We start from the raw sequence: 13,173 nt of genomic DNA on the forward strand, positions 1-13,173 counted from the left end.
TGAGAGAAAGTGTAGCTCTGAAAGCAGTGATTTCTTGTAGCCATGAAAAGGCCTCCTCACAGGGAGCTGGCTCTCTCTATCAGCCTCCCTCTGGCAGGAGATGACCTGGTTCAACAGGGAGCTGGCTCTCTCTATCAGCCTCCCTCTGGCAGGAGATGACCTGGTTCAACAGGGAGCTGGCTCTCTCTATCAGCCTCCCTCTGGCAGGAGATGACCTGGTTCAACAGGGAGCTGGCTCTCTCTATCAGCCTCCCTCTGGCAGGAGATGACCTGGTTCAACAGGGAGCTGGCTCTCTCTATCAGCCTCCCTCTGGCAGGAGATTACCTGGTTCAACAGGGAGCTGGCTCTCTCTATCAGCCTCCCACTGGCAGGAGATGACCTGGTTCAACAGGGAGCTGGCTCTCTCTATCAGCCTCCCTCTGGCAGGAGATGACCTGGTTCAACAAGAAGCTGGCTGTCTCTATCAGCCTCCCTCTGGCAGGAGATTACCTGGTTCAACACAGTGATGTGTGGTGGAGACAGTTTAGCCTCCGTGGGCCATCCAGGGCCAGCGGGACTCAACCATATAGTAGTAACCTCAAGTTACCTCAAGGGTAACTAGCGTCAGTGGTCTCAGGGAAGAGGGGACGGACAAGCCCGGTGGTAACTAGCGTCAGTGGTCTCAGGGAAGAGGGGACGGACAAGCCCGGTGGTAACTAGCGTCAGTGGTCTCAGGGAAGAGGGGACGGACAAGCCCGGTGGTAACTAGCGTCAGTGGTCTCAGGGAAGAGGGGACGGACAAGCCCGGTGGTAACTAGCGTCAGTGGTCTCAGGGAAGAGGGGACGGCCAAGCCCGGTGGTAACTAGCGTCAGTGGTCTCAGGGGGAATTAATTAAAATATATATATTTATATAGCCCTTCTTACATCAGCTGATATCTCAAAGTGCTGTACAGAATCCCAGCCTAAAACCCCAAACAGCAAGCAATGCAGGTGTAGAAGCACGGTGGCTAGGAAAAACTCCCTAGAAAGGCCAGAACCTAGGAAGAAACCTAGAGAGGAACCAGGCTGTGAGGGGTGGCCAGTCTTCTTCTTGTTGTGCCGGGTGGAGATTATAACAGAACATGTCCAAGACCCACTGGGAATGTGATGACAGAAATAAAAGCTGAAATAAATAATTCTCTCTACTATTATTCTGACATTTCACATTCTTAAAATAAAGTGGTGATCCTAACTGACCTAAAACAGGGCATTTTTACAAGTATTAAATGTCAGGAATTGTGAAAAACTGAGTTTAAATGTATTTGGCTAAGGTGTATGTAAACTTCCGACTTCAACTGTGTATATATAGCTCTGTCAGGAGGAATGGGACAAAATTGACCCAATTTATTGTGGAAGGCTACCCAAAACGTTTGACCCAAGTTAAACAATTTAAAGGCAATGCTACCAAATACTAATTGAATGTATGTAAACTTCTGACCCACTGGGAATGTGATGAAAAAATAAAAGCTGAAATAATCTACTATTATTCTGACATTTCAACTGTGTGTATATATATATAAGGATGAACCAGACTTGTGGAGGTCTACAATTTTTTTTCTCTGGACTTCTTTTGATTTTCCCAAGAAGTCAAGCAAAGGGGCACTGAGTTTGAAGGTAGGCCTTGAAATACATCGACAGGTACACCTCCAATTGACTCAAATTATGTCAATTAGCCTATCAGAAGCTTCTAAAGCCATGACATAATTTTCTGGAATTTTCCAAGCGGTTTAAAGGCACAGTTACAGTATGGTAACTTCTGACCCACTGGAATTGTGATACAGTGAATTATAAGTGAAATAATCTGTCTGTAAACAATTGTTCGAAAAATTACTTGCGTCATGCACAAAGTAAATGTCCTAACCGACTTGCTAAAACTAGTTTGTTAACAAGAAATTTGTGGAGTGGTTGAAAAACAAATTTTAATGACTCCAACCTAAGTGTATGTAAACTTCAGATTTCAACTGTATATACATATATACATATAAAGTACAAGGCTCCATGCCATTAGGTTCTAGTTAGCTACAGTACCTACATTACTTAGCTATCAAGTCCTAATGCTAGCTTGCTAAATAACTAGGCCTACATAAATAGATAAGCTATAGCCTTAGCCACGTACTTCCTACTACATATGATTGTGTTGAGATTCTAAATCACTGCCCTTTTTGTCCATTTTTTGTCCACAATATTGGGTAAGTGAAACTAAAACAGTTCATCCCCTCAATGACTTGAGGCAGCAAACAATGTACTAGCTGGGATTTACAACCTGATAGCAATATTTATTAGACTACCTAGCGAGTTATTGTTGAATTGTATTAATCATGCATTGCCTGCATCCATTTAATTCTGCAAACTTAATGTAATGTTGACTCAAATACAAACTCATTTTAAAACATCTATAAAGTTTTGGTTCTAGATCAGATCTTACTAATTATTTAGGCCAACTAGTCCTCATTAACACTCATTAACTGTGTGTGGAGTAGAGATAGCGTCTTTGACCGTGGGCCTGTAGAGGTCTCACGACAGATACTGGATCGGATCAACCTCTCGTGGAGGGAAGCCGTTAGTCCAACCCAGTCATTCTTCAGGAACTGATGCCATAACGGCATGAGAGCAATGGGTCAAGCCAAAGACTAAAGCCAAGAAAACAAGGAAGCAGCCAAGGAGAGGACAGGAGCAGATGGCTGGACTGGAGACAAGGACTCAAACAGTTAGAGGACAGAAGCAGCTGGCTGGACTGGAGACAAGGACTCAAACAGCTAGAGGACAGCAGCAGATGGCTGGACTGGAGACAAGGACTCAAACAGCTAGAGGACAGAAGCAGATGGCTGGACTGGAGACAAGGACTCAAACAGCTAGAGGACAGAAGCAGATGGCTGGACTGGAGACAAGGACTCAAACAGTTAGAGGACAGCAGCAGATGGCTGGACTGGAGACAAGGACTCAAACAGTTAGAGGACAGCAGCAGCTGGCTGGACTGGAGACAAGGACTCAAACAGCTAGAGGACAGCAGCAGATGGCTGGACTGGAGACAAAGGACTCAAACAGCTAGAGGACAGAAGCAGATGGCTGGACTGGAGACAAGGACTCAAACAGCTAGAGGACAGAAGCAGATGGCTGGACTGGAGACAAGGACTCAAACAGTTAGAGGACAGCAGCAGATGGCTGGACTGGAGACAAGGACTCAACAGTTAGAGGACAGCAGCAGCTGGCTGGACTGGAGACAAGGACTCAAACAGTTAGAGGACAGCAGCAGATGGCTGGACTGGAGACAAGGACTCAAACAGTTAGAGGACAGCAGCAGATGGCTGGACTGGAGACAAGGACTCAAACAGTTAGAGGACAGCAGCAGCTGGCTGGACTGGAGACAAGGACTCAAACAGCTAGAGGACAGCAGCAGATGGCTGGACTGGAGACAAGGACTCAAACAGTTAGAGGACAGAAGCAGATGGCTGGACTGGAGACAAGGACTCAAACAGCTAGAGGACAGCAGCAACTGGCTGGACTGGAGACAAGGACTCAAACAGTTAGAGGACAGAAGCAGATGGCTGGACTGGAGACAAGGACTCAAACAGCTAGAGGACAGCAGCAGCTGGCTGGACTGGAGACAAAGGACTCAAACAGCTAGAGGACAGCAGCAGATGGCTGGACTGGAGGAACCACACATTTAGAACTCAGATGGCACAGGGATATGTAGTAGTGATAGTAGTCTTGGTCCTGTTTGGATACCTCAGAGCGTCAACTCTTTTCTACCCATTACTTTGATTGGTCGCCGTCCAGGAGTAGGAGTGAAGTGAAGTGGGCAGGGCATTGAAAGAGGCACAGGGACAAAGGGTGTTTGTTGTTTTGGTCTTGGAAAGGTTGACGAGATCAAAATGTTGACAGACAAACATGCGGAAGTGTAACGACTGGTAAGGAGTAGACTAATGTCTTCTAAAACACCTGTCCTTTCTCTCACAATCAAAACCAAACCATTTAAAAACTGCACAGTAAACTCACAACAACACCAAGAACTAATAGCAATGTGGAAATAGGTGCAAATATACAGTACCAGTCAAAAGTTTGGACACACCTACTCATTCAAGGGTTTTTCTTCATTTTTTACTATTTTCTACATTGTAGAATAATAATGAAGACATCAAAACTTTGAAATAACACATATGGAATCATGAAGTAACCAAAAAACTGTTAAGCAAATCAAAATATATTTTATATTTGAGATTCTTCAAAGTTTCCACACTTTGCCTTGATGACAGTTTTGCACACTCTTGGCATTCTCTCAACCAGCTTCATGAGGAATCCTTTTCCAACAGTCTTGAAGAAGTTCACACATCTGCTGAGCACTTGTTGGCTGCTTTTCCTTCACTCTGCGGTCCAACTCATTCCAAACAATCTCAATTTGGTTAAGGTCGGGTGATTGTGGAGTCCAGGTCATCTGATGCAGCATTCCATCACTCTCCTTGGTCAAATAGCCCTTACACAGCCTGGAGGTGTTTTGGGTCATTGTCCTGTTGAAAAACAAGTGATAGTCCCAGTAAGCGCAAACAAGATGGGATGGCGTATCGCTGCAGAATGCTGTGAAGTGTGATTTGAATTCTAAATAAATCACAGACAGTGTCATCAGCAAAGCACCATCACACAACCACACATGCAGAGATCATCTGTTCATCTACTCAGCATCTCCCAAAGACACTGTGTTTGGATACAAAAGACAGATTTCCACCTTTCTAATGTCCATTGCTCGTGTTTCTTGGCCCAAGCAAGTCTCTAATTTTTATTGGTGTCCTTTAGTCATGTTGTGGTAGCCATGAGCACTTGCTGATTGAGCGTCATTGTAAATAAGAATTTGTTCTTAATTCACTAGGGTAGGGGGCACTATTTTCACTTCTGGATGAAAAGCATGCCCAAAGTAAACTGCCTGCTACTCAGGCCCAGAAGCTAGGATATGCATATAATTGGTAGATTTGGATAGAAAACACTCTAAAGTTCCCGAAACTGTAAAAAATAATGTCTGTGAGTATAACATAACTGATTTGGCAGGCGAAAACCTGAGAAAAATCCATCCAGGAAGTGGGATTTTTTTAGGTTTGTAGTTTTCTATTGAATGCCATTACAGTATCCATTGACTTAGGACTGAAATTGCAGTTCCTATGGCTTCCACTAGATGTCAACAGTCTTTAAAAATAGTTTCAAGCTTGTATTCTGAAAAATGAGGGACCACTCTGAATGAAAAAAGTGTCCCAGAAATATTTCATGCGCATGACCGAGAGAGTGCCTTTCTTGTTTACCTTTTATATTGACGACGTTATTGTCCGGTTGAAATATTATTGATTATTTAGGCTAAAAACATCCTGATGATTGATTATAAACATCGTTTGAAATGTTTCTACGAACTTTACGGATACTATTTGGAGTTTTCGTCTGCCTGTTGTGACTGCGTTTGAGATTGTGGATTACTGAACAAAACGCACAAACAAAATTGAGGTTTTTGGATATAAACAGGGACTTTATCGAACAAAACAAACATTTATTGAGTAAATGGGAGTCTTGTGAGTGCAACCATATGAAGATCATCAAAGGTAAGTGATTAATTTTATCTCTATTTCTGACTTGTTTAACTCCTCTACTTGGCTGGTAACTGTTTGTAATGATTTGTCTGCTGGGCGCTGTTCTCAGATAATCGCATGGTATGCTTTCGACGTAAAGTCTTTTTGAAATCTGACACCGTGGTTGGATTAAACAAGACGTTAATCTTTAAACCAATGTATAACCCTTGTATGTTTTATGAAGTTTTATAATGAGTATTTCTGTTTTTGAATTTGGTGCTCTGCAATTTCATTGGATGTTGGCCAGGTGGGACGTGTCCCACGTACCCTAGTGCGGTTTTAACTGACTTGGCTAGTTAAAGAAAGGTTAAATAAAAATAATAAATAGTATTGGTTTCTTTGCAGCAATTCGACCACGAAGGCCTGATTTACACAGTCTCCTCTGAACAGTTGATGTTGAGATGTGTCTGTTACTTGAACTCTGTGAAGCATTTATTTGGGCTGCAATTTCTGAGGTGCAGTTAACTCTAATTACAGTCACAGTCCTCATGACAGACAGTTTCATCATAGCGCTTGATGTTTTTTTTGACTCTGCTTGAAGAAACGTTGAAAGTCCTTGAAATGTTCCGCATTGACTGACCTTCATGTCTGAAAGTAATGATGGACTACCGTTTCTCTTTGCTTTTTGAGCTGTTATTGCGATAATATGGACTTGGTCTTTTACCAGATAGGACTATCTTCTGTATACCACCCCTGCCTTTTCACGACACAATCGATTGGCTCAAACGCATTAAGAAGGAACGAAATTCCACAGATTAACTTTTAACAAGACACACCTGTTAATTAAAATGCATTCCAGGTGACTATCTCATGAAGCTGGTTGAGAGAATGTAAAGTGTGTGCAAAGCTGCCATCAATGCAAAGGGTGGCTACTTTGAAGAATATCAGATATGAAATATATTTAGACTTGTTTTAACACTTTTTTGATTACTACATGATTCCATATGTGTTATTTCATACTTTTGATGTCTTCACTGTTATTCTACAATGTAGAAAATAGTACAAATAAAGAAAAGGTGTCCAAACTTTTGACTGGTACTGCACGTCACATCTAAACTATCTAACTAACCCCACTTCGCCTCAGAGAGCACCGTACAGGGTTTACAAGCTAAGATATCTAGCTAACCCCACTTCACCTCAGAGAGCAGGTTTACATTGTGTACAATGTAATTATGCTGTGTATTTAATCAGAGAACAGTAGGATACAGAGATATTGGTAGATGATAGGATTGGGATACGAATGGTTGGTAGGTTCCTTATGAGTTGGTAGGGATGGATTTGGCTTTGTTTACCAGAGGGCTACAATACATGGGGGTCGGAGGTATAAACTAAATGGGGGAGTCTACACTACATGGGTGGTTCTACACTACATGGATCTACACTAAATGGAGGGGTCTACACTACATGGGGAGGTCTACACTACATGGATCTACACTAAATGGAGGGGTCTACACTACATGGGGGGTCTACACTACATGGGTGGTTCTACACTACATGGGGGTCTACACTACATGGGTGGTTCTACACTACATGGGGGGTCTACACTACATGGAGGGGTCTACACTACATGGGGGGTCTACTCTACATGGATCTACACTAAATGGAGGGGTCTACACTACATGGATCTACACTACATGGGGAGGTCTACACTACATGGGGAGGTCTACACTACATGGATCTACACTACATGGGGAGGTCTACACTACATGGATCTACACTACATGGGGAGGTCTACACTACATGGATCTACACTACATGGGGAGGTCTACACTACATGGATCTACACTACATGGGGAGGTCTACACTACATGGGGAGGTCTACACTACATGGGGAGGTCTACACTATATGGGGAGGTCTACACTACATGGGGAGGTCTACACTACATGGGGAGGTCTACACTACATGGAGGGGTCTACACTACATGGGGAGGTCTACACTACATGGGGGGGTCTACACTACATGAGGGGGTCTACACTACATGAGGGGGTCTTCACTACATGGGGGGGTCTACACTACATGAAGGGGTCTACACTACATGGGGGGGTCTACACTATGGGGGGTCTACACTACATGGGGGGTCTACACTACATGGAGGGTCTACACTACATGGGGGGGGTTCTACACTACATGGAGGGTCTACACTACATGGGGGGGTCTACACTACATGGATGGTCTACTCTACATGTGGGGGTCTACACTACATGGGGGGGTCTACACTACATGTGGGGGTCTACACTACATGTGGGGGTCTACACTACATGGGGGGGTCTACTCTACATGTGGGGGTCTACACTACATGGGGGGGGTCTACACTATATGGGAAAGGTCTACACTACATGGGGGGGTCTACACTACATGTGGGGGTCTACACTACATGGGGGGGTCTACACTATATGGGAAAGGTCTACACTACATGGGGGGGTCTACACTACATGGGAAGGTCTACACTACATGGGGGGAGTCTACACTACATGGGGGGGTCTACACTACATGGGGGGGTCTACACTACATGGGGGGTCTACACTACATGGATCAACACTAAATGGAGGGGTCTACACTACATGGGGGGGTCTACACTACATGGGGGGGTCTACACTACATGGGGGGGTCTACACTACATGTGGGGGTCTACACACATGGGGGGGTTTACACTACATGGGGGGGGTCTACACTACTTGGGGGGTCTACACTACATGGGGGGGTCTACACTACATGGGGGGGTCTACACTACATGGGGGGGTCTACACTACATGGGGGGGTCTACACTACATGGGGGGTCTACACTACATGGATCAACACTACATGGGGGGTCTACACTACATGGGGGGGTCTACACTACATGGGGGGTCTACACTACATGGATCAACACTACATGGGGGGTCTACACTACATGGGGGGGTCTACACTACATGGGGGGGTCTACTCTACATGTGGGGGTCTACACTACATGGGGGGGTTTACACTACATGGGGGGGTCTACTCTACATGTGGGGGTCTACACTACATGGGGGGGGTTTACACTACATGGGGGGTCTACACTACATGTGGGGGTCTACACTACATGGGGGGGTCTACACTACATGGGGGGGTCTACACTACATGGGGGAGTCTACACTACATGGGGGGTCTACACTACATGGGGGGGTCTACACTATGGGGGGTCTACACTACATGGGGGGTCTACACTACATGGGGGGTCTACACTACATGGGGGGGTCTACACTACATGGGGGGGTCTACTCTACATGGGGGGGTCTACACTACATGGGGGGTCTACACTACATGGAGGGTCTACACTACATAGGGGGGTCTACTCTACATGTGTCTACACTACATGAGGGGTCTACACTACATGATTATTCACTACATGGGGGGGGGTCTTCACTACTTCGGGATCCACACTACACGAGGGGTCTACACGACATGGAAGGTCTACACTGCATGAGGGGGTCTACACATTTAAGGATCTGATGGCTGTATAGCACATAAGAGAATAATCCAGGACAATATAAACATGACTAGGCCATAATGACTTGGCCATGAAATAGTCAGCAATCGTCTCTGTAGCTCGAACTTGCTGCCCCTTTACAACACGGCTTGGCTTTAACGAGCTACACACCTGGATGCTATAGTCTCCCACGGTAGTTTTCCATCCCCGCTGAGACAGGGACACAGACGTGCTAGAGACAGAGACAGAGACACAGACGTGCTAGAGACAGAGACAGAGACACAGACGTGCTAGAGACAGAGACAGAGACATAGACGTGCTAGAGACAGAGACAGAGACATAGACGTGCTAGAGACAGAGACAGGGACACAGACGTGCTAGAGACAGAGACAGAGACACAGACGTGCTAGAGACAGAGACAGAGACACAGACGTGCTAGAGACAGAGACAAAGACACAGACGTGCTAGAGACAGAGACAGAGACACAGACGTGCTAGAGACAGAGACAGAGACACAGACGTGCTAGACATCCCAAGGTGACTTCATGATAATCCTAGCTAGCACCTCTTGGACTCCTGTCAAATCCTTCCTCCTTGTCTTTATTTCCATCCATTCTCATTCTCTCAGTAATCTCGCTTTTCCTTCATCTCGATTGTCGTTCTCTGCACTTTCTGTTAAAATCTACAAATCTCTCTCTTTTTTTCTATGTTTCCATGTGAGTTTTCCTGACCAGGGCCTTGGGTCTATTGTAACAGCAGTGTTAAGTAGCCAATTACGCTAGCTTCCTGCTGGATATCTCCATGTCTCTCCTCTCCTCTCCTCTACTGCTCCTCTGGGATACGTGTGTGTGTGTGTGTGTGTGTGTGTGTGTGTGTGTATGTGTGTGTGTGTGTGTGTGTGTGTGTGTGTGTGTGTGTGTGTGTGTGTGTGTGTGTGTGTGTGTGTGTGTGTGTGTGTGTGTGTGTGTGTGTGTGTGTGTGTACGTGTGTGTACGTGTGTGAGAGCTTGTAATTGGATAGGCCACACTGTTGTTTCTTAAGGCGTCAGCATGCTTCAGCAGTTAGACTGGCGCCTAGCAGAACTCGCCTAAACGAACGTGTGCTCCAATACTCTCTTAAAAGACCTTCGCTTGAAAAAACGAGAAAAAAGCGGCAGTAGTACTGTTTGTCCATTTTGAGACGCTGTAGCCAGTACACACTTCCTCAAAATAGTCAGAATTAATGTAAGATAACTCAAGAAATTTGTCAATCATTTTGATGTTTTTTGACGAAGATCTCTTAGTCGTGGAGTTTTACCTGCACTACCTGACCAAATGTATGTGGACACCTGCTTGTAGAACATCTCATTCCAAAATCATGGGCATTAATATGGAGTTGGTCCCCCACTTTGCTGCTATAACAGCCTCCACTTTTCTGGGAAGGCTTTCCACTAGATGTTGGAACATTGCTGCTATAACAGCCTCCACTCTTCTGGGAAGGCTTTCCACTAGATGTTGGAACATTGCTGCTATAACAGCCTCCACTCTTCTGGGAAGGCTTTCCACTAGATGTTGGAACATTGCTGCGGGGACTTGCCTCCATTCAGCAAGAAGAGCATTAGTGATGGGGTATTGTCATGCTGAAACAGGAAGGTGCCTTCACCCAAACTTTTGCCAAAAAGTTGGAAGCACAGAATCGTCTAGAATGTTATTGTATGCAGTAGCGTGAAGATTTCCCTTCACTGTAACTAAGGGGCATAGCTTGAACCATGAAAAACAGCTCCAGACCATTATTCCTCCTCCACCAAACTTTACAGTTGACACTATGCATTGGGGCAGTTAGCGTTCTCCTGGCATCCGCCAAATCCAGATTCGTCCGTCGGACTGACAGATGATGAAGCGTGATTCATCACTCCAAATAACGCGTTTCCACTGCTCCAGAGTCCAATGGCAGTGAGATTTACACCACTCCAGCCGACACTTGGCATTGTGCATGGTGATCTTAGGCTTGTGTGCGGCTGCTTGGCCACGGAAACCCATTTCATGAAGCTCCAGATGAACACTTCTTGTGCTGACGTTGCTTACAGAGATAGTTTGGAACCCGGTAGTGAGTGTTACAACCCGTTCTTTGAGCTTGTGTGGCCTACCACTTTGCGGCTGAGCCGCTGTTGCTCCTAGACATTTCCACTTCACAATAACAGCACTGACAGTTGACCGGGGGCAGCTCTAGCACGGCAGAATTTTGACTTGTTGGAAAGGTAGCATCCTATGATGGTGCCACATTGAAAGTCACTGAGCTCTTCAGTAAGCCCATTCTACTGCCAATGGTTGTTCCATGGAGATTGCATGGCTGTGTGCTCGATTTTATACACCTGTCAGCAACGGGTGTGGCTGAAATAGCCCAAATCCACTAATTTGAAGGGGTGTCCACATACTGCCGTATGTGAAGTGTACAACTAAGATGGTATTTTTCATGGAAAGAAAATGTACAAGAAAACAAATTGTTTCTCGTTGAATGACAATAAAGACTTTATTGAAGAATCCCTACTATTCACTATTCACCAATCACCAATCACCAATCACCAACGAAGTGGCGACGAACAAAAACGTCACAAAGTGTTGTCAAAACGTGGGCGCGAACTCAACCCGAACAGTTTCTCTTTTTACACAACCATCCAACCATCCACCTACTGTACCCGGGCTGTTATGTGTGTGAGCGTGTGTGTGTGTGTGTGTGCGTGTTTGGCTGGTCAGTTACACAGCTAATCCATATACCTTAACACTGAGTGGACAAAACATTAGGAACATCCTTCCCATTCCTTCCTGTTGCCTTCAGAACAGCCTCAATTCGTCGGGTCATGGACTCTACAAGGTGTGGAAAGTGTTCCACAGGGATGCTGGCCCCATGTTGACTTCAATGCTTCCGAACATTTGTGTCAAGTTGTCTGCGTGTCCTTTGGGTGGTGGACCATTCTTTATGCACTCGGGAAACTGTTGACCGTGAAAAAACCCAGCAGAGTTGCAATTCTTGACACACTCAAACCGGTTCACCTGGCACCTTCTACAAATCAAATCAAAGTTTATTTGTCACGTGCGCCGAATACAACAGGTGTAGATCTTACAGTGGAATGCTTACTTACAGGCTCTAACCAATAGTGCAAAAAAGGTATTAGGTGAACAATAGGTAAGTAAAGAAATAAAACAACAGTAAAAAGACAGGCTATATACAGTAGCGAGGCTATAAAAGTAGCGAGGCTACATACAGACAGTGGTTAGTCGGGCTGATTGAGGTAGTATGTACATGTAGATATAGTTAATGTGACTATGCATATATGATGAACAGAGAGTAGCAGTAGCGTAAAAGAGGGGGTGGCGGGTGGTGGGTGGCGGCCCAATTGATGTAGTATGTACATGAATATATAGTTAAAGTGACTATGCATATAAGATAAACAGAGAGTAGCAGCAGTGTAAAAGAGGGGTTGGGGGGGGGGGGGGGGGGGCACACAATGCAAATAGTCCGGGTAGACAGTTGATTACAATACCCTGTTCAAAGACTCTTAAATCTTTTGTCTTACCCGTTCACTCTCCGAATGGCCCACATACACAATCCATGTCTCTAGTGTCTCAAGGCTTAAAATTCCTTCTTTAAACCCGTCTCCTTCTCTTCATCTACACTGATTGAAGTTAGGGCCATTAATAAGGGATCCCATGGATTCACCTGGTCAGGCTATGTCATGGAAAGAGCATATTTTGTACACTCAGTATATGACCCTCCTTACGGGATGGGGACATTTCCTTTGTTCTAACATCTAAGCCAGTGCAATGATGTGACACTTTCATCTGGTTGTTTTTTTCCATCTAGCTATACAGAACTATCTATTCCTTAGGAAAAAACACCTCCATCTCTCTGTCTGTCCCACAGTAGCTACAGGTGTAGTATCATCAACTGGATGATAACAATGTCCAGTGCTGTTGGATATATCTGTATGTTCCTGAGGAGGTAAAACCCCTCTCTCTCTGTCTCTCTCTCAATTCAATTCAAGGGGCTTTATTGGCATGGGAAACATGTGTTAACATTGCCAAAGCAAGTGAGGTAGATAATATACAAAAGTGAAATAAACAAT

Source organism: Salvelinus fontinalis, chromosome 27 (assembly GCF_029448725.1).
Source record: "Salvelinus fontinalis isolate EN_2023a chromosome 27, ASM2944872v1, whole genome shotgun sequence".
Classification (NCBI taxonomy): domain Eukaryota; kingdom Metazoa; phylum Chordata; class Actinopteri; order Salmoniformes; family Salmonidae; genus Salvelinus; species Salvelinus fontinalis.